Source organism: Gallus gallus, chromosome 3 (assembly GCF_016699485.2).
Source record: "Gallus gallus isolate bGalGal1 chromosome 3, bGalGal1.mat.broiler.GRCg7b, whole genome shotgun sequence".
Classification (NCBI taxonomy): Eukaryota; Metazoa; Chordata; class Aves; order Galliformes; family Phasianidae; genus Gallus; species Gallus gallus.
In genome coordinates this window covers 22,360,137-22,382,658 of record NC_052534.1, presented here as the reverse complement: position 1 = coordinate 22,382,658, position 22,522 = coordinate 22,360,137, and the positions used below count along the sequence as shown (strand labels likewise).

Here is a 22,522-nt window from a genome sequence, read left to right as displayed (position 1 = left end):
GTGAACTGGAATGTCTGACTATTTTAACTGTACAAGTATTCACTAAAATAAAAGTGCACACGTGAACTCTAGTGCCAAAAAAAGTGCAACGAGCACTTTCAGTATGTGAAAGATCTTATCTGTAATTAAGATCTGAACATAAGCGCAGGGCTGAGGAAATACTGGAAAGGACACAACCGAAATTAAGTTGCTTTACCTCAGGGTATTTATAGCTCAGTAGAATAATGAATATTAACACTTGTCATCTCACATCCAAAGTGTCATGTTAAAAAGGGGGATTTGAACTCTAGAGATTAATGCAGTGAAAATTATGACAACACTAGGCTCAATGAAAGAAGAGCTTTGAGTTAACCATAAAAGGCTCAAAATGGGTCCAAACTCAAGGAAAGCATCTTTCTTTTTTTCAGCCAGGCTATCACGGTCATTCTGTGCTGCAAGCCTTTGTGTCCACATCTCAGAATTGGATGAGGTTCCCTCCAGGATTCCTCTGCAGGTCAGTGATAACACTAATCACTAACTCCGAGTCTCGCAGTGGTTTTGGTACTTGTGACTGGACTAGAGAACTGAATCAAATGCTTTAACATGGTACAGGAAAATAATTAGAGACCTACTCTTCCACGGTCATGCTCACTAAAAGTTTGCACCAGGTCCCCTGCAATGAAGGCAAAACAACAAAGCCTGATTGCCCGACTCTTCTTCCTGATTAATATGCTGTCATCATCATTCTTTTTCATGGGCAAAAGTTTCCCTTTTCTGAAAGAATTGCCTCCTTTCAAGGCAATTGGACTTTTAGTGGGATAAAGGAACATTAGCTACAGTGCTCTGAGTGGAGGGGGAAGCAGCTGATTCAGATATCTGGAGTCTGGAGGGACACCATTATAATTCAAAACTTGACCTCCGGTTGGATGGTGCTTCTCTTCCATGCTAGGACTGGATTTGGTTGTGTTGTTACAGACGCACCATTGTGAGGGCAGATTGTACCCAGCTGCTTCATGGGTACACAAAGAGCTGAGAAAGCTGCAGGGAGCCTCTTCGTTGTGTGTTCCTGGACAGCAGCCAACCTCCCATCAAAGGTTGCCCATTTCTTGAGAAAGCACAGAGCTTGCTCCATCCCCCAGCAATGCCTCAAGCCAAAGGTGTCCAAATGGAGATGAAAAGGGTATTTCCAGTTTCCCAGTTTGTGGGACAGAGTGTACAAGGTGGGGAGGGAAATCTACACTGATAGAGAAGACAGGAACTGTCTGAATGGGAGGGTACTGAAAACCTTCTCTCAGGGACAAGATGTAAGGCATGATGGCTTTTAATGAGTCAGCTGTCATCAAATTTCTAGTCATCTTTAGCAGTGTGTTTCACTATAATTGCTTTTTACGTGCATTTTCAAAAACTTCTGAAACTCATCTATAAGCTGGCTTGCCTCTGACCAGCACAGTTCTTTGTGTGTGTTAGTTTGCATCAAATACAGCCTAATTCTTATGTAAAAATTCCATGGGAAAATCCAGGAATGACTGCATAACTGATTTGGTATGGCACTGGGCTATAATTCTTTTCAGATTTCAGTTTTCAAGGCCAAGAAACCAAAACCCTAAGTAATGTTTCATTTCTATCCCTTTGCAAACTGGGTCTCTGTGGAATGCACAACTGTAGCACTCTGTGCTGTATATAGAAAAACACTTTCAATGTCCTGCAGATGTCTGCTCAGTAGCTTCCATATGGCAGATTACTTGTTGTTGGACCAGACTCCACTCACGCTTGTGCAATTCTGTTGCAGTTGGCGAGGAGGTAAGGCAGTCACAGCTCAATCTGGCCCATTGGGTCAAATAAACTCTGCACACTCGAGTAGGGGTTTCAAGTTGAATAATGTCGCTGGAACACTTTCCTCACTGATACTGGTGCAGTCCTGCCTTTCAGAGAACTTGAAAAGCTTAGGGGTTTGGTAGTAGGTTGAAAGTGCTCTGGCACCTGAGTGCTGGGCTAGGATGGAATCTCTTGAACATTATTGGCACCTGAAAAGCCTTTATTGGTCCAATGCAATAAACTGGTGGTCTTAGTGAGGCAAAGGATTGGATAATTATAGAAGCAGAATCTTCCTCCAGAAATTGTTCTCCCTGTTGAAACTGAAACATTTTGGCAGGAGCAGTTTCCTCAGTCTCTCTTGAGCTCTGAATTTTTTGTGGCTTAAGAGAACACTGCATCCATTTGGGGTTTTGATCCACCAAATTTTATTCTGTTTTCTATTTATAATATTTTCCGTGTTGTTTTTCTGAGACTTCCGTGTGCAAGTCTGAGACAGACAAAGAGCAGATTTTGGATTTAGACACTATTTCAGTCTTGCCGGTGCTGGTGTCTGTACAGCCTGGCTGGATGCCCATTTGGTTTCATGCTGGTGGCACTGCAGCATGAGCAGGATATGTTTTGTGATGGCATTGAGTGGTGGCTGGAAATCGTTTCTTACCTTAAAAACCACATTTTGAGACACTTTTGATGGAACCCGCTGGCCTAAGGTGAGCTGCACCTGCCTAGCTCAGATTGGGCTCAAGCTGCATTGCTGTAAACTCTGAGAAGCCACCTGAGGATGCCCTAAGATTTAAAGATCCCTATTCTTATTGAATCAAAATCTTTGAAGCAAATTGATTTATTTTTTCTTCCAATTAGGAAAGCTGAATTTGACCTAAAGATTTTGAATAGGTATGCTGGTTAGAGAAGAGGTCAAGCAAAGTGTTAGGGTACTAAGAAGATAGGGTGGAAATCTGATTTCTCCTAATTTCTCTGCTTTTCCAACACGGACAGTGGGGACACATAAATAAGACGACTCATTCTTTTGGCTACCTTGCTTCAGTTTGCAATAGCAAATCATATTTGTAGCTCAGCTAATTTGGAAATGGCAGGGAACGCCATTCTAGTGACAAAGAGACACTCACCATCTGCAGTCTAGCAGTACTTGCCAACTATATGTTTGGGACACAGCAGTCTAGGCAAAAGTGCTATCATCTGACCCTAATATATCTATTTCTCAGTTTATAGTGTTGTAAGCATGTCAACAGAGCAGCTCTCAAACATGGCACATTTTGAAGCAAGTAAATTATAGCACTAATCTAATGGCTGGTTTTGTTTTTCTGACCTACTTAATTAAAAGAAGTGTCTAAAAATGGAAATGCTGTTTCTCTTAACGCGAAGACAGAGCTGGCTTTTTTTCCCCAACATCTGTGTCCAGAAAGGAAGAAAAATCCTGTTTTGACTGGCCTTCCTCCACCAGTCTTTTTTTATTATTTCTTGTCTAAAGCAAAGTAAGTTACATAAACATTCCACCTCTTTCCATAAATTGGCTGCAGTTTCTGAACAATAGCGTTACTGTGAAGAGAAGAAAACCACAGACACACCCCACAACTGTTGGTCACACAGCCAAAGAGAACTAAAGACGCATTCTTTGAAAGTACCAAAAAGGAAATCCATGGTCTTAAGGCAAGACCTTTTATGTTATGTTTGGAAATGTTTCTCATTTCTCTCTTTCTTCCCCCACCCCCACTTCTTCTTTAGCTCTCTTAGCTCAACTTTTTTGAGGGAGCGAAATGTCTCCAGACAGAACTTTATTCTTTGTCGAGATGTGTTGATAGTACTTGTCAGTACTCACTAACCTGGGACTGGGGAGTGAAAGAACATTGAAAAGTGGGATTTCAGAAAGAGGAAAGAAAACATGTTACTAATAATGCCTTTGAGGCGTGTTTCCTCAGTATTAAAAAAATAAAAATACTTCAGTGGAAGAAAAAAAAGAGAGCGGGTAAGACAGTAAACTGTTTCAAGCAGGCTGTTCTCAGTTGTAAAAGCAATAATTCTCTTCAGAGAACAATAACTCTGTAGAAACAATTGTTCTCCTCTCTGAAGCATCTCAGCGCGCTTTCCAGACGGGAATTCACACCCATTGCAGCCTGTGTTCCCAGCTGGGCAAGCTGATGCACCAGGAGGTTAGGCACTCCTGCCAGCGCCGCACTGCAGCAGCAAATACACCCTGAATTACTCCCGGCTGCTGCCTGCACAGCCTTCTAAACACAGAATACCAAGTGGTTTGGCACTGTCTGTCGATATTCCCTCTTGGAGGCTCTGGGATTACGATCTCAATGAAGGCGAAGTTGCCACTGATCTTACTGGGAGCTAAGCATGTGTAAAGTCAGCAGGATCCTGCAGGCAGCAGGAATGCACAACAAAGCGATGCCTATAAATCAGCGAGTAGGTGTCTGCTGGCCTCCTGCCCGCCACTGTGCGCCGGGGCCATAACAGCAGCCCTGTGCGCAGCTGGAAAGCCCAGCTGCTGCCTCGCCAGCGGGAGGGCATGGCAAGAGCTCATGCTGGGGCAGCTGCCTGGGCTCCTGCTGCTCGCTGACCTGCCCTTGTAGCCCTCCATGATAGCCCCTGTGTGGGGATGCTTCCCCTGAGCCCAAGTCTCGTGCTCTGGAGTGAGCCAGAAGCAGTGCTCTGTGTGTTATTGAACACGCGTTGGCTGGGAAAGGAGCAGCAATAAGCAAACGCTATACAGTGTAGGGGAAAAAAAAAAAAACCACCACCACACCAACCAGAATAGCTGTTCTACTGCCAAGGTACTAGCAGAAAGGATGTTTGCTTGTATTCTAAAACATGAAACATTCAGAATAGACTTCAAATGCACAGAAAGAAGACGGGGGGGAAAAAAAAGTGGATGTTTTTAAAAAATTATAGGTGGTTCCCTGCAATTTCATTTGGAAGTTATAACTTTCAGTTATTTGCTATGGCACTACTGAGACTTTCAAATGGGATCAAGCCCCTCTAATATACTCATTCTACAAAAGCTGCTTCTAGGCCCCCAGCTTAAGGCAGAGCATAAATGAAGGAGGAGCAAAACAAGGTATCATAAGCACTTGCATGCCACTAAGCCCAGAAGCTAATCTGCTTTTAGACCCTGCTGTGGCTGGTAGGTGCAGTACACAGCAAGTGGACTGAAAAAGGTTAACTTTTTCCTTTTGCCTGCCAAATTGTTTCTCTGCTCCACCCTTGGTGTCCAACTTTCCAATCCCTGAGTCAGTGTCTGAAGTCAAAACAACCAGCTGGGCCCCACTGAACCTTTCACTGTGGGAAAGCTCAGCTCAAAATGGCTGCATTGTTTCTCTGTAATCTTATCCTCAGCATATAATATCCTTAGCAATTCGCAGAATTTTCAGGATTATGTTTTGGCCCTATGGGAAATGCTGACGTGAATGGTGTGAAGTTTTTGCTCTTACGTTGTAAAAGAAAATATTGTGGAATAAGTAAACTATCCATTCACTGTCTGTGTTGGTATGTTTCACCACCACTTGGAACAGAAGGCTGCAGGATTGAGCCAAATGAACTTTTTTTTTCAGATTAATTCCCTAAAAACAGAATTGGATAACCTGCTAGGATGAAGGACATGACACTGAAAATGTATCTGTCATAGAGAGAGCGTCGCTGTAACACCTACTAAAATAAAGAAGTTTAGCTAAGATTTTCAAATTGCCTTACAAAATTACTCAAGGCAAAGCATGTGGTATCTATTAATGTCTAAAGATCCTTGTATAGGCAAAAAATAATAATAACAATTGAGAGATTATAGGGCAGAGGAAGTATCTGTGTGCAGGTTTAGGGGATGTTATTGTGTTGGTAGCAACACTTCCAAAATTTTTCATATTGAAGTATGGCAATACAAAGGCCATGCTTGAAAAAAGAAAAAAAACAAAAAAAACACACAGGAGGGATCTATAAATATAAGGAAATAGGAAATGTGGTGCTTTAGTGGAAGCGGTGTGTTATGTTTTGGAGACTGGAGGAGCATTCTGTATTTACTGTGTAGCAGGTTAACAAGTGGCTTCCCACTGAACAGCCAGTTTTCAGTGGTGCTCGTTAGTCTCATGGGTAGACTTGTTAGAGTGGGTATTGATACAGGTCTTGCAGGCTGACCTCAGCATTGGCAAGGAAAACTTGAAGAGAATTCTGCTAGTCTAGTCTTGTTCTCAGCTATGAGCTCGAGGTAGAAGTCCTGCTTTTGGTGGCAAGGCTTTAGTACCAGGCATATATGGTGAACAAAGTCTTTAAAGTCAGTTGGATGATGAAAATGTGCTTGTGTACCTGTTGTACAAACTGCTCATGTGGACTTCAAATGGCAGTGATCAAGCAAGCTGGGAAGGAAATTAAAGACTCTGTGCAACCAAAGGATTAGGATTGAGCAAAACCCCAAGAGTTTGTTTGGTTTAAACTATACAATTTCCTCATCACTGCTGTTGATGCAGTGTCCACAATGACCAGATTCTGACCATTATGTAGGAAAATCCTCTACTGAAGAGACTCTGTGGATCTTCCTTACAGATGCATAAATACAACTGTAAGCTCAGTCTTAAGTTGACAGCTGCATCCTTCTGCTGCTGGATCTTGATCCTTCCTGCACTCGTTTCCATCCTGTTTCATAGCCTTACTCCTATATATGGTCTTGTTTTTGTGGTAAGCATGTTTTGTTTGTGGGACATGTAAATATCTTTTACTTAGAGGTGTAACTTTCCAATCTAATCTTGGGAATGAGGGTCAGGTTGCGTGTACTTGTATACGTAAATTAGGTTCCTGCAGTTAATGCATGAGTGTGAAAGATTTGGTCTTCCCATTTAGGCTTTTTTTTTCCCCCTGTAGAGGAAAGGAATTTATTTTAGAAACCATAGGTATCAGATGTCTGGTTCCAGTTTTTATTATTACTTAGTTTGCTAGAAAAATCACCAATGTATTCCTCTATGAGTCAGTGTTTGCACAGTTCCCTTCCTTTTGCTTGTGAAGGGATCCCTCCTCACCAGTCTGTAATTCAAGAGATCAGCTGTGTTACAATTGCATTAAAAAAAATGTCACAACTGTGGCCGCAGCAAATTTTAATGAAAGACATGTTGCTGATCTATACAAACAATGTCAGACTATTTGCTTTGGCGTTGCCTGTTGCACTTTCCTTGGGCAGCGTGTGAGGAGCATGCAGGCGCCATACAGGCGATACTGGGGCTCTTGGCTTTCTTAGGCACAGTCTGCCAGACAGATCATTGGGATTGTGCAACCAAGAGGTCACACTGATCTGGCATGTGTTTTTAAGTGAAACTGTAATTGAGAAGATCAGCGAAGACAGATGACACATTATGTATAAAAATCTACAACTTGGTTAAACTGAGTTTCACAAGACAATCGGTCCTTAGAATGACCTTAAAAGAGGTGAACTTTCCCTTCTACTGACTTTTCCTGCATCTCCTGTTCTTTGCACTGCAATAGTCCTGAGCCTTCCTATTGTCCAAATCCAAGCAGGTTTCATAGCAAGGCATCATAGTTCATAGCATGCATCATAAAATAAAAGAATCCTTAAATCTAAGTAGCTCACCATAAAGATCACAGCAACAAGTAAACTCTGCAAACTCATCTGGTGGCACAGTTGGCACGAGGTCACAGCTCAAGGGCACGGACAACCTGTGAGTATGTGTTAACTGGACATGTTGCAAGAACTAAGAAGGGCATTGTGTGATCACCCTTGAGCCATCGTGTTATTGGAAGAAATATCTGAGGTCGCTGCGTAACAGTCAAAGCAGGCTGTTGTTTGTAGTGCTCTACAGCTTCTCATTTTTAAAATCATCTTTCCTAGTGCGGAGTGGCAGTTTGCTCATCATACGTTCATCCAGTCATAGGCAAACACTCCAACCTTTTCAAAAATTGCTGTCTGTGTGATTGACAGTGGGCCTGCCTTGTTTAGCTAGATGAAATCCTAATGAATTATTTTATCCAAATTAGATACAAATACTGTTTCGTATCTAATAATTCTATTAAATCTTCATTCCATTTCCTTGTGTGTTGAGCCAAGTGAGTTTCTGTGCTAATTTTTCTCCCAAGTATGTTATTTCAATTAGAGTTTTTACTTTTGCTTGTTTAGCTTTAGCTAGAAACTTCAGCTCTTCCTATCTGAAGTCCCCAGTCATGCACTTCTATGTCTTTGTAAACCTTACTAGCTTCTACGGTAACAAAAACATGTTGTATTTTCCAGCAGTGTCTCAGGTGCCAAGCACAGCCCAAATGGCAGTCTGAAGAAACTGTCTCCCAAAAAGGTTGGTGAATATGTGCAAACATGAGCTGTTTTTCTAAAGGCAGTTGCCAGAGCCCTTCTAACACATCAAGTTTAGAAAAATACTTGGCATCAATCCCTCTTCCAGAATTTCTCCTTTTGTAGACAGTGGAAAATGCCTCCTTTTCATGTATTTAGATATTCTGTGTCAATGCATAAACAGAGCCTTCTATCTTTAGTTCAATGGCTGGCAAGCACACGCGCTCTTTTAGCCCTTTTACTCACCGTACCATTCTTGGTTCAGCTGGATCATCTCCTAGCTTCTCCTTAGTTATGAGAGGATATTTTCTAGGGTAGGATCCATATGATAGTTGAAGTAGTTTGACTTTTTTCTTTACTCACTGGGAATATGGTCCTTTGCACCTCTGACTTGCCGGTCCTTCTTTTATGGGAAACTTAACAGCATTTCATAAGAGAGATCATATAGCTGTGCTTAAAAATTGTATGCCACATACTGTGAACAGATTCAAAGATGTAGAATGAGGCTTTCTCAAAGGCCAGTGGGCATGAAGACTCACAGAGACAAAGGAAGATATGAACTAAGTTTACTGTTTTCTGCCACTAAGCAACCTGGCTGTATTCTTGGATGTCTGTGTTCCTTCCCATCTGGTTTGCAGTTCTTCCTTTAGAATTCCTGTTAAATGTCATTATTTTCATTGTTACCGCTATATCATACGGCATGGGCTTTTCCCATATTATAAGTGCAAATTTATCAAGTAAGCATGGTAGAGATTTTGGAGCAAATCATGGTATGTCCACACTAAGAAAGTCAACAGAGCAACTCAAGTCTGTATGAGGGCTTCTTAATTGTGCTTTTCAGGCATATCTGCCACCCACTTCTAAACTACAACAGAATATCACTAGGTCTTTAAGACTCCTTTATGAAAAACGTAGTGTTGGTCTCCACTAGAGGCTGTGGACCCAGAACGTGGACTATCAAATTAGACTGAGATTAGATAAAACCCAGGTAATATTTGTGACTTCTTCCTGGCTTCATCTCTTACGACTCGCATTTAAGTTATGAAGAAAAACTCCACTGTTTTATTTCTGCTGAAGCCAGAGTGCCACATCAATAATCTTCTGTTTCTAAAATCCTTATACAAAATAGCATCTTGTTGGTGGTTCTTCACTTCTTTTTTTTTTTTTTTTTTTTCCTTTTTCCACTTGATTTCCTTGTCCTGGCAGAAGCAGGTGAACAAGATTTATAAATCCAGCTGCTTAGTTTTTTTTTGAAAATCACATATGGTCATACATCCTGCACTGGGGACAATTTATTCTATTGCTTAAATGTCAGTTAGTTTATATTTACAACACTTGGAAATTAACAACATCTGTGGGGTCAAGTTATCCTGCAAATATTTCATTGGCAGTCTTAACGCTGTAACAGTCCAGCTACTATATAAATAGGCCAGTGGTCAAGAATGGGTTTGCTGCGTCATTAACCAATTAACAAAACCAAGTACCTTTTTCTGTATGGAAGGTAAATGCTTATACCAGGTCTGCTAATGTATGTTATGTTCCTCCGTCAGAGTGAGTTATTACATAGGCAGGTAGCAGCATATTTGTTGCTACTAATATAGGCAAATTCATGATGCGAATTTGTCCAATGAAAACAGTTTCTGAGTCACATGGAAATAATTACTCAGAGTTATTGCCATGTGCTCTAACTGATAGAAAACATGTAGAAAGTGGTGGTTCTTTTCTTTTTCTAGTGACTGATAATGAAATGCAGTGTCTTCTTGAAGGATCTCTTCAGACCTATGTAGAACTGTATGATATTGCAAAATACACTCCTTCCCTTCTAATTTACACCATTTTTGGCAGCTGCTTATCTAATTCATTCCTAAAAACTACAAGGATGGCAGTGTGCAGACTCCCTTGGTAACCTGTGCCAGTACTAAATCAGCCCTTTAGTAATCCTGCTTATTACTGTTGTGAGACTCATTTGGCTCTTCAATTTGTTCACTCCCCAGACATAGCAGGACACTGGTGACTCATTTTAAAGCATGCAGATAATACGTGCTTTTCAGGGAATAACATATTTGGATGTACAATCTGTAAGACTGATGTTTCTTCCTTTTTCAGTTAAGCTGTTTGACAAAAATAGATAATAACTTTGCTTTCCTGTTTTAAAAGAACTCCTCAGGAACTCTGTGGGAGCTGGTCCCACACGTCTCTTGGTAACCAGCTGATTGTCCCGGAATCTTAAGTTCCCCATGGACCAGTTTGCTTTTCATGCCATTGCAAGTACCCTCCCCTGTGCATGCATGTGCCCTACTGCACACAGTAGGAGTCAAGCTCTGTGCTCTGTCCCTCCCATGCATTTTGGCAGGGCGCTAACTCTGCCCTGCCTCTGGGGGTGTGCAGATCTTGGGAGGGATGGACAGGATGGTTTCCCCCTCAATAATAATGCCTTGCAATTCATAATGGGAACGTAAAGCAGAGCGTAAGGGAAAAAGCAGCAATAAAGAGGAGCTCTACATGCCTGCCATTTTGCCTAGTAACAAACGGGGACTGGCTGTTTCATGCAACTCAGCTGGAGTCTGTGTTTCTCATCTGTTTCCCATAGTAGTTCCCTGTCAACTAGCAGATCCTTAAAAAGAAAGTCACTCTCGTCCCTTTGTTTCAATTTCAGGGGTCTTTGTTATATCCTGAGTGTAGAAATGTGGATTTGGGGCCTGTAACTGGAGACTCAAAAAAAAACCCCGCCACCCTTTTCCAGAAATTGAGCCACCACAACTGAGGGATGTCTGGAATTTTTTTATATGGTCTTTATACATGGATTGTTATGTGACTGTACTTTAAAGCTATTTTCTTAGGAGATCCAAAACTCTCAGTGGGCTAGAATTTATTCAGTCATTTTGTCACAACTGGCTAAAGTAAAACTGGAGTTCCCTCAAAATGCCATTTTCCCTGGAGACTTCTCTCTGTCACCAGCAGCTAAACAAGCGGTAGACAATACAAGTGCTTCAAATCAGCTTGTTTGGGGATTCTCTCTACAGGCAATGGGAAATACAGTGGGCTTGGGGATTTTGTGTTAATTCCTCTCAGAAGGAGCATAGATAAAACTGTGGGGCTGCTCAGCAAAACGGGAATTTCCCTAGGTGCAAACATGCTCCCAAACATCTCCCAGAGAAATCCAGATTGCTGCTAGGCAGAGAGCAGTGGGTGGTGATGAGGGCCAGCTGAGCAGCCTATGTGGCCCCACAGGGCCTGCTCTGAGGGGACAGTGGGGCCTGGCACCCTCCAGCATTGTCATCCCCAGAGACTTTGAGGTGGTGTTTTGGTCACTGCAGCTCAGCGGGGAGCCTACAGAAGTGATGCTGTGACTGGTGTCCCACACAGCTGTCACTTGCAGGCTGTGGCTGAGGCAGCAGGGGCACGTCATGCCGCACTCTATGATGACCAGGATGGTTGCTGGCATGGAGGGAAGCTGGCACCCTGTTGGGCACTGTTTCCTTTTGCCTTGCTGCTTCTCTCATTGAAGGGCTGCATTTGGTAGCACCCAGAGCAGTCCCCATGGCAGCGGGAGGCTGCCCAAAGGGCCCATGCCATGCTGAGGCATCTTCTTTGAAGGCAAGGAATTAAATAGGAGAGGAAGCGAAAAAGAGGTACAAAATGCAGAAAATCTAGGTTATGAAAGTGTCTTCTGTGACAATGGGCAGTGTAATGACAGAGGAGGTAGTCACTTTGACTGAACAAGCAGCTGGGACAAAGTTGTGATGAAAGAGAGTAAACCCACAGCAGGTCTGGCTGGCGAGCCTTGATCCTCCTCACAGATCTGCTTTTTTCTCTGCAGACCCGAGCGTGCAGGATCTTGTGTAAAGAAAGAACCATTTCCATTTTTTTTCCAGAGATCAGGAGACTGTACAGCACTTGCAGGGAGAGAGACATCTAAAAGCATGTATAGTAGTGTTAGCTGGAGTGTTTGTTTTTCCCAAGGGGATTACAGTTTCCATCGTCACGCAATGCATTTAGGGTTTGTGATCTACAGTAGTGGTAGTTTCACTCCAGCAGACTTTTCTTCAATTATTTGATGGGTGATACTGTAACCTAATGGACCTGTTGGAAATCCTAGAAGTATTTTTTTTCCCAATTATCTTGAATTGACATTGTCATACTTATGTGTATGCTGTTTTTCCTGTTTCTTCATGCATATCCCGATGATACGCTTTGATAGCACATTCTGGTAAAAGATTGGAATAGTAAAAACATTTTTTTTTCTTTTTAGGGAGACCCACAGTCCATTAGGAGGGATGTTGAGAGCTTATTCTTTACTACAGCTGGTCCTGTCAGGCATTTATCTAACTATATGATCAGTTCTTGAATTACGTTTCCTTCAGTCAAGCTACATACCTACCTTTCTAAATTTACAGCTTGCTCAGTGAACACAGTTTCTGGTAGGAATCCATCAGCCTGCAAGTTTGTTAAAGGTGTGATGTTATCAGCAGTTCAGTTTCAGGGTTTTCCACATGCCGCTGTGCTGCACAAGAAAAGCAAAACAGCAGGGGAAGCGTGGATGTTAGAGAGAATAATAGCATAGCAGAAAGCTTCCTGATTCTCAAACAACTGGGGATTCCTTCTGATAACATGGGATTTCAGTGGATTTGCAACTAGGACGTTGGGTTTTACTAAGTTAGCGTATGAAAGCTTTTCCCCCCTATTGTCAGCTGGTTGAGCGATGCTTGCCTTCTGCATTTCAGATGAAAGATTGGAAGTCAATATAGGACATCACCTGTAGGTGATATAGGACATCACCTGGCAAATTTCATAAAGCTCAATGAAGGGGAATGTATGTACGCTCTTGTAGCAAGGAGCAGAGCAAGGTTCTGTGAGGAGAGCAGAGACCTAGGAGATACAGACTGTGTATGCAGGGCCCTGCTCCTCTACTGCTGTTTGTGGATGTACTTACATCATGAAACCTCATGCTAAAGCACAGACTGCATATATTCCTGTGGCATAGTGCTTTGGTGTACTCATCTACCTACATCATCTAGATCGGAGATGTGGTTTTACCCAGTCTGCAATGGCTCTTCCTTGAGCTCTCCACCAACAACTCTGTAGGTGGGGCTCACTGCACTTTTTCATTCTCTGTTGCCCAGGTCAGAATAGTCTTTTATGTCCCATTGCTTAACTCTGAATAGTTAAACTAAATTAACGATACAAAGTTAAAATACAAAATGGCATGAGTACTAAGTTGTGACTTTAATTCCAGGGCTGTATGCTGAGACAGACTGTGACTTCTCTTTTGTTTAAAACTTTAGGAGGCTAAGTAGTGAGTATGTATCCAGTGGAGTGAGCAGCTAGACATCAGTAGCTTTGGTGTTGCATTCATTCGCCCTCTGTACAGAGAATTAATTCATCTTCACACAGGCAGAAAAGTAAAGGACTGCAATGGTGAATGAAACCAGAATGAAAGGCAATTGCATATTTTCTCATGACTGCTGTAAATCCCACTGGCTAAAAGACAGTCCACTTTCTCTCCCTTTTGAACCTAAGAGCAGCTATAATGGGTCAGACCAGAGATTTGCCCATTCCAGTGTTTTGTGCATGATGTGGGCTAACAGCAGAGCCCTGAGCAAAAAGTTTAAAAATCAGACAAGCATACAGTTTCACTTTACTCAGTGCGTCCCTTTAGTTTCTGGAAAATCTGCAGCTGAGGTTTTCTTCAGCCACTGACTGTATCCACATCTGTGTGTACAACTGATCCGTATCAAATGTATCTCCATGCTGGATAGTCTTGATGGACTTGTGCAGGGCTCGGAGTAACTTCATTCACAGAGCTGTCTGTGCTTGTGAGGATGGGATTTGAAAAGGCTGCAGAAATATAAAGGGCAAGTCTCTCAGAAGCTGGTATTTTCCCACTCTGTGTTGTGGAAATGAGTTTCACTTCATCAGTGTTACTCATGGCTCTCACTTCTTCTGAGTTACTCATTATTCCAAAAGATGCAAGTGGAAAATTGGGTCTTTTTAATACATTGTATAGCTTTAAAAAAGCAATGCCTGTACATAGAGAAAAAAACAGAAGTAGATCTGCTTAGTGTACTTACCCTTTCCAAAGGGATGGACTCTAAATGATTTTGGTAGAATAACCAGATAATTCTATTAAGCTAAATACAAGATGCAACATTTTATATTTCTTAATTATGCAAACTTTACTTTTGGCCCTATGGTATACATAATTCTTCACTTGTCCAGAAAAAGAAATTAAAAAAAGATAATATTACATACATCCAAAGCCCTCCACACTCCGATATGGGTCTTTCTTGTAGTGACTCTGAGGACACATTCTGTCCACTGCCATTATCATAGTGCAAGAACTCACTGTGCTTGTACACCTGCCAAAGTCCCAGATATTTCCTCTCAAATCCGATTGTGTGATCAGATTCCATTTAAAATTCTCAGCCCCTATGCTAATACATGGATTAAATACTGTTCAGGCTGGAAATATAATTTGATCCTTTACAAGACAGCAGAAATTTCAGAAGAGATGTAATGCTATTCTAATGATCTATGATCTAGACTCAATGTTTTTGTAGAAAACAGAAAATTGGCAGCATCTCTTCTTTGGTAATTCGTTCTTGGAAAAATTAAGCTTCTTAATAAATCTCAGTAGCCATGGATGGAAATCCACCAACTGCAACAGTACTTACTGACCTTTTCCAAGAGTTAGATTTAAGTAGACTCACTAGTACAACTGCAGATGGAGTAGTCAAGTTAGAACTTTTTGATATTTGTACTGATGAGGTTCTCATTTTCTTTCAACTTGACACATTCTTCACTCCCAAGGACATGTTCTCTCTCCAGTGTGTTGTGGAAATGACTGAGCTGGCTCAGGTACTGGGATGAATGTAATTGTGGTGGCCTAGAGATGAGCAGAGGGCTTACCCCACTTCTTGGCAGGCTCATCTGCAGCTTGACTGTGTCCAGCATTGGAGCAAACTCATGCCAGCTAGGCCCCTTCTGCAGTATATTACAGCTGTAATGAAGACACGCACTTCACAAGTGCTTGATCTTTTCCTCATATGGTCACTTGTAGGCCTACTGAGGGAGCATCTTGTATCAGTGGAAATATTAACGGTGTTGTCATGACATACTTCTCCTTTGTTCCACTGTGCTTTCAGTGTTAAAAAAAAAAAAAAGCCAGGTGAAGTCAGTCCCACAGGGATATCTGTTTTTTTCCAACTGTGTTACTAAAGCAAGGCAGCTATGGGAACACTGATTAAAACATATGGAATATCTTTGTCCAGTTTCACTCTTGTGTACTCAGTCTTACCTTTCAACACAAGATGGAGTAGGGAGTGGGAATCAGTTGGAAAAGAAAAGTCTAATGTGACATCAGAAACAGATACTCAAACCCTTAGTTGCATCAGTATGTTCAATATGAACACTTATATATCAAATTGCTTATGGTGCATTTTCAGAATTTTTTTTTTCACCTTGTAATACTGTCTGAAGTTGTGAGAATACCTCTCCATACTTTAAAATGACTCTATGCCCATTCACTCAAATACACACAAATCAGTATTTCCACAAAGGTTTATTTAATTCTAGTTGTATAAACATATAGTGTAATAAGGGCTACCAAAATTTCCAATGTACTCAAAATATTTCCATGAAATTATTTCTATTGTCAATGCAGAACTACAGAGTGCTTTGACAGTTTCTTGCTACAGAAAATCTTCATGTGTGCATGCATGTATGTATAGAAGAATACTCATGAGTGTATATAGAGCTCAGAATGGAGAAGTCCATTTGACATCTATTTCCCCAGAAGACCATATTCTGATAAGCGCAGGGATATAAGTAAGTCTGAAAATCCTCAGAGATTTCTCACCACAATGTGCCACAAGTCAACCATGAGAATGTGTGCATATGGTGCAGATCCTTGTGAGCCATTCTAAATGCTCTTCACACTCTGTGAAACACTCTTTTAGATTTTCCTAGCTTCTTTCTCGGAGGCTTTCACTGATGAATTCATTAAATCTGTTGGAATATCATTTTTCAAATGGGACATTTGGGAAAAACTCCATCTTCTTCCCTGAAACCTTCCAAAACTTGACTAGGCAAATCTACAGTTCTTCTGAAGCACTGCCTTGAGCAGGATGACAGGCTATCTTTGGCAGTTTCTTCCAACTCACAGTTTTTTAGTTTCAATTTTCATGCATTCATTTCACTATCTGGTATAATCTTCCCATGCCATTTTTACAATCACAATTAAGGAGGTCTTTAGTAGATATTATTCTTCTAATTTCCTTCGTAAGAATCTTCTTTTTTTTTCACCATATGATTTTAAGGTGGATACGAGATTCAGGGCTCTTCTATGATCTGGATTGATGGTTGGCTGCAGAAGGACAAATATATATGTGTGTGTTCTAACCAGCTGTGGCCTCAGAAGGAGTTTCAGGGTGCATTATTCAGAACAAACTATCAGTTCTGCTGGTAAAATCATAATTTTCCACTATTCAAATTAATCCTGGTGCTCATTAGCTATAGCCATTCCTATTTACAGTGAAAACTCTTCATAGCAGAGAGTGTGACTCTTGTTTACTTAGGAAATCACTTGTGGCACTGTCTGCAAGATATAATAAGTACAGCTTGCAGAGGATGATCTTCAGAACAATTCAGAAAACAATTATTATTATAAATTGGTAAAACGATGCAGTAAAGGTGAAGAAAATATTTCAGAATGGTAAACAGTTTTTCATTTCCCATCTGCTCAACCAGATCAAAGGGGAGGCCTTTTGTGGCTTTTCTTAATCTGACTGAACCAAAACATTTGGCAAATGCAATTCTTGACGATATTCCCAAATACTACACTTATGAGGACTACCACAGCCACATGTGAGAACTAGTCACAGCTACACGGTACATACAGCCCCAGAATTCTAAGGCTAACCTAAGGTTTGCTGAGGGCATCGTAGAATCATTTGAGTCAGAAGGAACCTTTAAAGGCCATCCAGTCCAACTCCACTGCAATGAACAGGGACACCTACAGTGATCAGGTTGCTCAGAGCCCCATTCATCCTGACCTTGAATGCCTCCAGAAATAAGGCATCCACCACCTCTCTACACAACTTGTTCCAGCGCCTCACCACCCCGTAAAAACCTTTTTCCTTGTATCCAGTCTCAATCTTCTCTCTTCTAGTTTGAAATGATTTTCCCTTGTCCTATCACAACAGACTCTGCTAAAGAGTCTGTCCCCTTCTGTCTCATAGCCCCCCTTAGCTCTTGGAAGATTGTGCATTTATTCACAAAACACCTCAGCTCAGGTGCAGGTCCAAACCAACGCTACAATACTGAAACCTTGTAAGACTTCACAGCAAACACTTAGGCTGACGGGAATTCACCATGCCGTGTCAAACAATACAGTCCAGAATGAGTAACAGCAAACCCACATATGCGTGTGATACCTAGCTGGGGGTGGTAATCACACACTGGTTTTCAGCATACCTCAGTGTTGTGTCCGCACACCACAATGAAATAGTGTAATGCCTCTGATTCGTTTTTTCATTGGGTAAGTGGGCTGCCATTCGATACCCTGATGGAGAGATTTTTGGAGGGGAGGGGTTGAGCCCTGCAAAACCTCAAACTACTTTTTTTTCCACTGTGGGCAGCTGAGTTAAGCTCTTATTAAACTCAGCTTTTTCTAATTTTGTAATTCACCTCCAGACATTTGCTTTTGCTCCAAACACAATATTAGCTGTAGATGTTTGTCTGTGTTTGTGTGTGGGTCGTTCCATTGCTTCTTGTCTGAACTATCCTTCTCTGTTGTCAGGTAGGAATTAAATATCTGATCCTTCTTTGCCTATAAAACAGCTGCTAATCATCAGAGTAACATTCCTGAATTCAGGACCTCACTGAGGTTTACTGGTGAAAAACATTTGTATTTAGATGCGTTGAAATGCTCCTGTAATTTTTGTTTTCGTGCAGTGACGCATAAACTGAATAAATTGTATGGCACTGAAGGAGAAGCTAGCTGAAATGCATTCATTTCAGTATTATTTCTGAATCCACCAGAACGTGCTTCTCTTTTCCTGGAAAAAGCCTTTTCCAAGCCAGCTGCTCAGAATGGATCAAGTGACAAAATGCAGATAGCAAACTGAATGTTTGTTTGAGTTCATGCTCATTGCAGCAGAGTTCTGGAAAGTGTTTGTGCTTCAACCTTTAGAAGACTCCCTCTAGAGATCAATTACTGTGATTTGTCTCATTGCCATGGGTAAGAGGTTTTGGGGGGCTGCTGTTGTTGAAATGTTTCTTCAAACCGAGGGCTCTTATTCAGGCAGAATAAAGAGAGAATGGGAAGCAGAACACAGTATATCTAAGGAAAAATAATAATTGAAATAGTATTAGAAAAAGGGGTCTGTACCATCCCAGATTTTGTAGGTCCATTTTGTGTGTTCTAGGCTTGTTCACAGGTAGCTCAGCACGTAGGTTGGCAGTAGGGGATGTGTACGAAGGAGGATAAGCACTGATAAGTTAATAGTCTTGACAAAGTTTTCTCACTATAAGGTTTCTGTGTAATCAAAACCAGTTTAGCGTTTGAGGAAAGGCACCCTGAAATGGAGTAATGGAATTAACTTTTATGTTTTTCCAGGAACCTAAACCACATTTCCTGTCGCAACTGTATATTATTAATACAAGGCATCTGCTGAATCGGAGCTGCCCTAAAATGTGCACAAATACCATACATCTGGTTTAAATCATTTATTTTTGGCATTTACCGTGAAAAACTAAAGCAAGATTCTGCCTTAACCCATTATAAAGGAGAGAATGATTTGTAATACAGCAAGTTTTCAGCATGGTCTCTCAGACAGATAATAGAATTCTGTTAATGTAGCATCCAAGACTGGTACTGCCTGCTTTTTTATGTCTTACTTCCCTTTCATTTTGTATTCTGTGGTTTTGCAGCAATTAGTTTCCAGTCACAGAGGGAAATGAGCAGCTCATCTTTCCAGCTCGGTCCTTTGGAACTTGGAGAAGAAAGTTGATTTCTTGTTTTCAGGGGAGACTGTGAGACAAAAGTAATCTTTTCTCACATTGTGACCAGTCTTGGCTTAAGGCAAAGGGCCCGCAGTCTAATATCAAAGTGGGATCATCTTGGGAATTGATGTTGGGAAGATAATTTCCTAGGGGACTAATGCCCTACCCAGACATATTTCCACATTAATACTCTGAAAAAAAAAAACTCTATTACCACATTTCATTACAGATTACTTCAACATACAACAAGGATGACAGAGGCTTCTTTGGGAGCCAGACAAGCCTGGAAGTCTGGCACAGAGTCCTGGGCCATGAATCAGGATGAGACTCAGAAATTTCTGCGTAGTTTCCCCAACCATTTCCCAAAGGCCTGCATTAAGGGTTCTGGATAGTGTAACAGGCACCCCTGTCTGTGCGCTGCCCATGTCGTGTTAGCCCCATCAGCATGATGAACAGTGTGAGAGCACATCTGAAATCTGACTTGCTTACACTTGATGAATTACCAGAGGCCTCTATGACCAGCATGAAATTTGCCCAAATGTAGTGGAAGCTGAGATAATGTGAAGACCCTGTCATGGAGATCAGTTCCCCTGTAGAGCTGCCCAGCTGGTTTTCCAACCTTGAACAATTCCTTTTTTACTCTGACGACTTATTCCTCTCATGCTGATGGTAGCAGTGATGCTCAGCTTCCTCAGACTCAGTCCTCATGCTTTTATGTCTAACTGAGGAATTCTGAGATTAAAGGGCAAAACTCTTAGCTAGTTCATGTTTTTAGTGCTGTGCAGGTTTACAGCAGTTGAGGATCTGGGCTTGTATATGCTAGAAACCCTTCCGCAGAGATATCAATTGGCATTTCATATGTGGAGGAGTAACCTCCCTATGGAGCCACACAGCTGGTTTGACCTCTCAGTGTCATGGCTGTAAAACAACAATGCTATCCAGATAAAAAAGTGAAAGGAAGATTTTTCTAACAATTTCTTGAAAACAGCTCTATGTGTTTTAAGGTTTGCAGATCAGAAAGGGCAAAGATTTTGCAGTTCGAGGTCATTAGTAATTCCTCAGTTGGGAAACCAAAGCGAAATCCTGCTCATCTAGTCTGAACTGTGAAAAGCAAAGTTATTTGGAGTTTATTCTCCAATGGGACTAGTTATTCTCTGTATATCACCTATCACATTGCAGTGCTCTTCAGAGAAAAGAAAGAATAAATATTCTCATTAAATTCTGAAAGGAGCATTTTTATTCTGACAAGTTGCTCTTTCTTTGAAGAGGCTAATACCTGATGATAGAAATTGTAAAGAACAAATAAAAAAGCTTTGTAGAGAATGATTTCCTTAAACTGACACTGTCAAGAGCTTTTCATTGTAATTAAAAAAAAAACAAAAAAAACAACACAGTATTTGTGATGAAAACACTATTGAAACTGCAATCTGCTTACTCACCTGGTGGTATTTTCATGCTCTTACTTAATGAACACACTCTGTGTTTTGTTATTATAATGCCACGTATGAGAGCTGGGCTGGTAGCATGACTCTCTCCTCAAAGACAGAAGTCTCATTTGAGCAAATCAGTCCTATTCAGCAAACCACTTGAGCGTGCACTTAAGCTCCATTAATGTTGAATGATTTTCTGACCTAGAGCCTGCAGGGTCCCTAACCAGCCATGAAAGCTTTTGTGCTCTTTCTTTGCAACAGGGCCGGAGGTTTGGGGTACAGTTTGTGTATCCGGGTGAAAATGGAGGGGGATGCTAACCTCAGTAGTTACTTAAACACAGCTCACATCTCCCTGTGACAGCATGCATTGAAATTAAGTCCTTGGTGAACAGGAGTCACCTCTTGATGAAGTTCTGGTAACACGCCAGCTCTGAAGTGAATTCCTCTAAGGTAGATGTGATCAACTGAAGTCCATGTGGACTGGAATGAACCTCATCTTTTCCTCTCACAGAATATTTTCAAAGTTCCTGAAAGCTTATCATGTAAGTGTGCCTAATGAAAATCACCTCTTTGCTGCCAGGCGGTGATAAGGTATCTGTCCATATGAAGAAAAGCAGCTCCATACTTAGCAGATCTATTTATATCTACGAGACAGTGTAGTCTGGACCTGTATGATGTTTCTACTTGAACACATGAAAAAAAGCTTCTCTTATATACCTAAGAAGGACTTGTCTTAGTTGGGCAGTAATTCATATGAAGAAGTGCAGTCAGAAGTAGGAAATGGCTATGTAGTTTGACTGGCCTACTTGCCTGCCAAAGTGCGACTGAAGGGCAGAAAACATTGCAGAGATCTCATCGGTGCTGCTGTGCTCATAGGCCTACACCAATTCAACGGGGCAGCTGCCGCTGGCTTCTGCACTGTCTTGAACTGCAGGGCTTCCCAGCAGCACCTTCCATTCTTGGCCTCAGACATTTTCTCTGTGAGCATCAGTTCTGGATCTGTTCGTTGTGGGCTTATGCTTCCCATTTGTGGGTTGTTCTGCATACAAGTAGAGATTTCTTATCCATTGCTTATCAAGCTGAGTTACTCTCAGTCTAAGTTTCCAATCCAACTACGGTCTGGAAGGTGGTAGAAACTATGCTGCTTTGTTTCTCTGGTTCTGTACTGGAACAACTATATAGAAAATACATACTGTCAGCCAACTTGGAACAATGTTAGAAAAGAGCTGCATTGCCCTGGGAAAGCAGCTTTACCTATCCTAAGTTTTTAAATTATTCTGCACCTATTCTGTGTGCTGTTAACAAAAACAAAATTAAATGCTGTGGGCCATACTAGTGAAATATCTATCCCACAGCTAAGTCCACATGTTTTATTTTATTTTTCTAACACACAAGTTCAGACATGGTTTTCAAGCATGATGAATAGAGAACAGTGTCCTGTTTGTGTGGGTGTGTGTACTGTCAAGCAAGTGAGGTTTAAGTGACTGCAGATTTTTGAATGGGGTTCAAAAAAGGTCATTTGGAAATGGACAACTTTTGCGCCTGCACAGTTTGTGACTAAATATCTGGGGTTCACAGAGGATGCTGGAAGAGGGTATTAGTAGTAAACAAGATTTGCTGGTTTCTTCCTTAGGAAGAGCAATACCAAGAAAAACAGAGCAGAAAATGATCAAGATTTGTACTGTGTGTGCTTAAGCTGCTCTTAACAATTATTTTCTTTCCTTTCTTCCACTCGGAGCCTCAAAAGTGACTAGTTCTAATGAAAAAGAAAAGACAGTGATGTTACACAGTAGTGGAAAACAAACCAATTTGTCGAAAATTACTGTTGAAAAGTATTCTTCGCTAATAGGTCACATTTATTCTCTTGAAACACTGTGCAAATTTTTAAATTCTTCTGGGGCTGTACTGAATGTTTTTCATCTTAACAATAATGTTTTGAGGAATCACAGATAGCAGGCATCTCAAAAGGGGAATATAAGTGCCCTCCTGAAGCAGT

At 41.3% G+C, this 22,522-nt stretch overlaps 1 protein-coding gene across 1 annotated transcript in view; it reads left to right on the top strand.

The window, feature by feature from the left end:
* The window catches only part of HHAT (hedgehog acyltransferase), a 190,419-nt gene that overhangs the window by 13,051 nt on the left and 154,846 nt on the right, over positions 1-22,522 (top strand). The window contains exon 2 of the mRNA XM_040697385.1: positions 408-493. The gene's annotated coding sequence lies outside the window, so the exon portion shown is untranslated. The remainder of the gene's footprint in view (positions 1-407; positions 494-22,522) is intronic.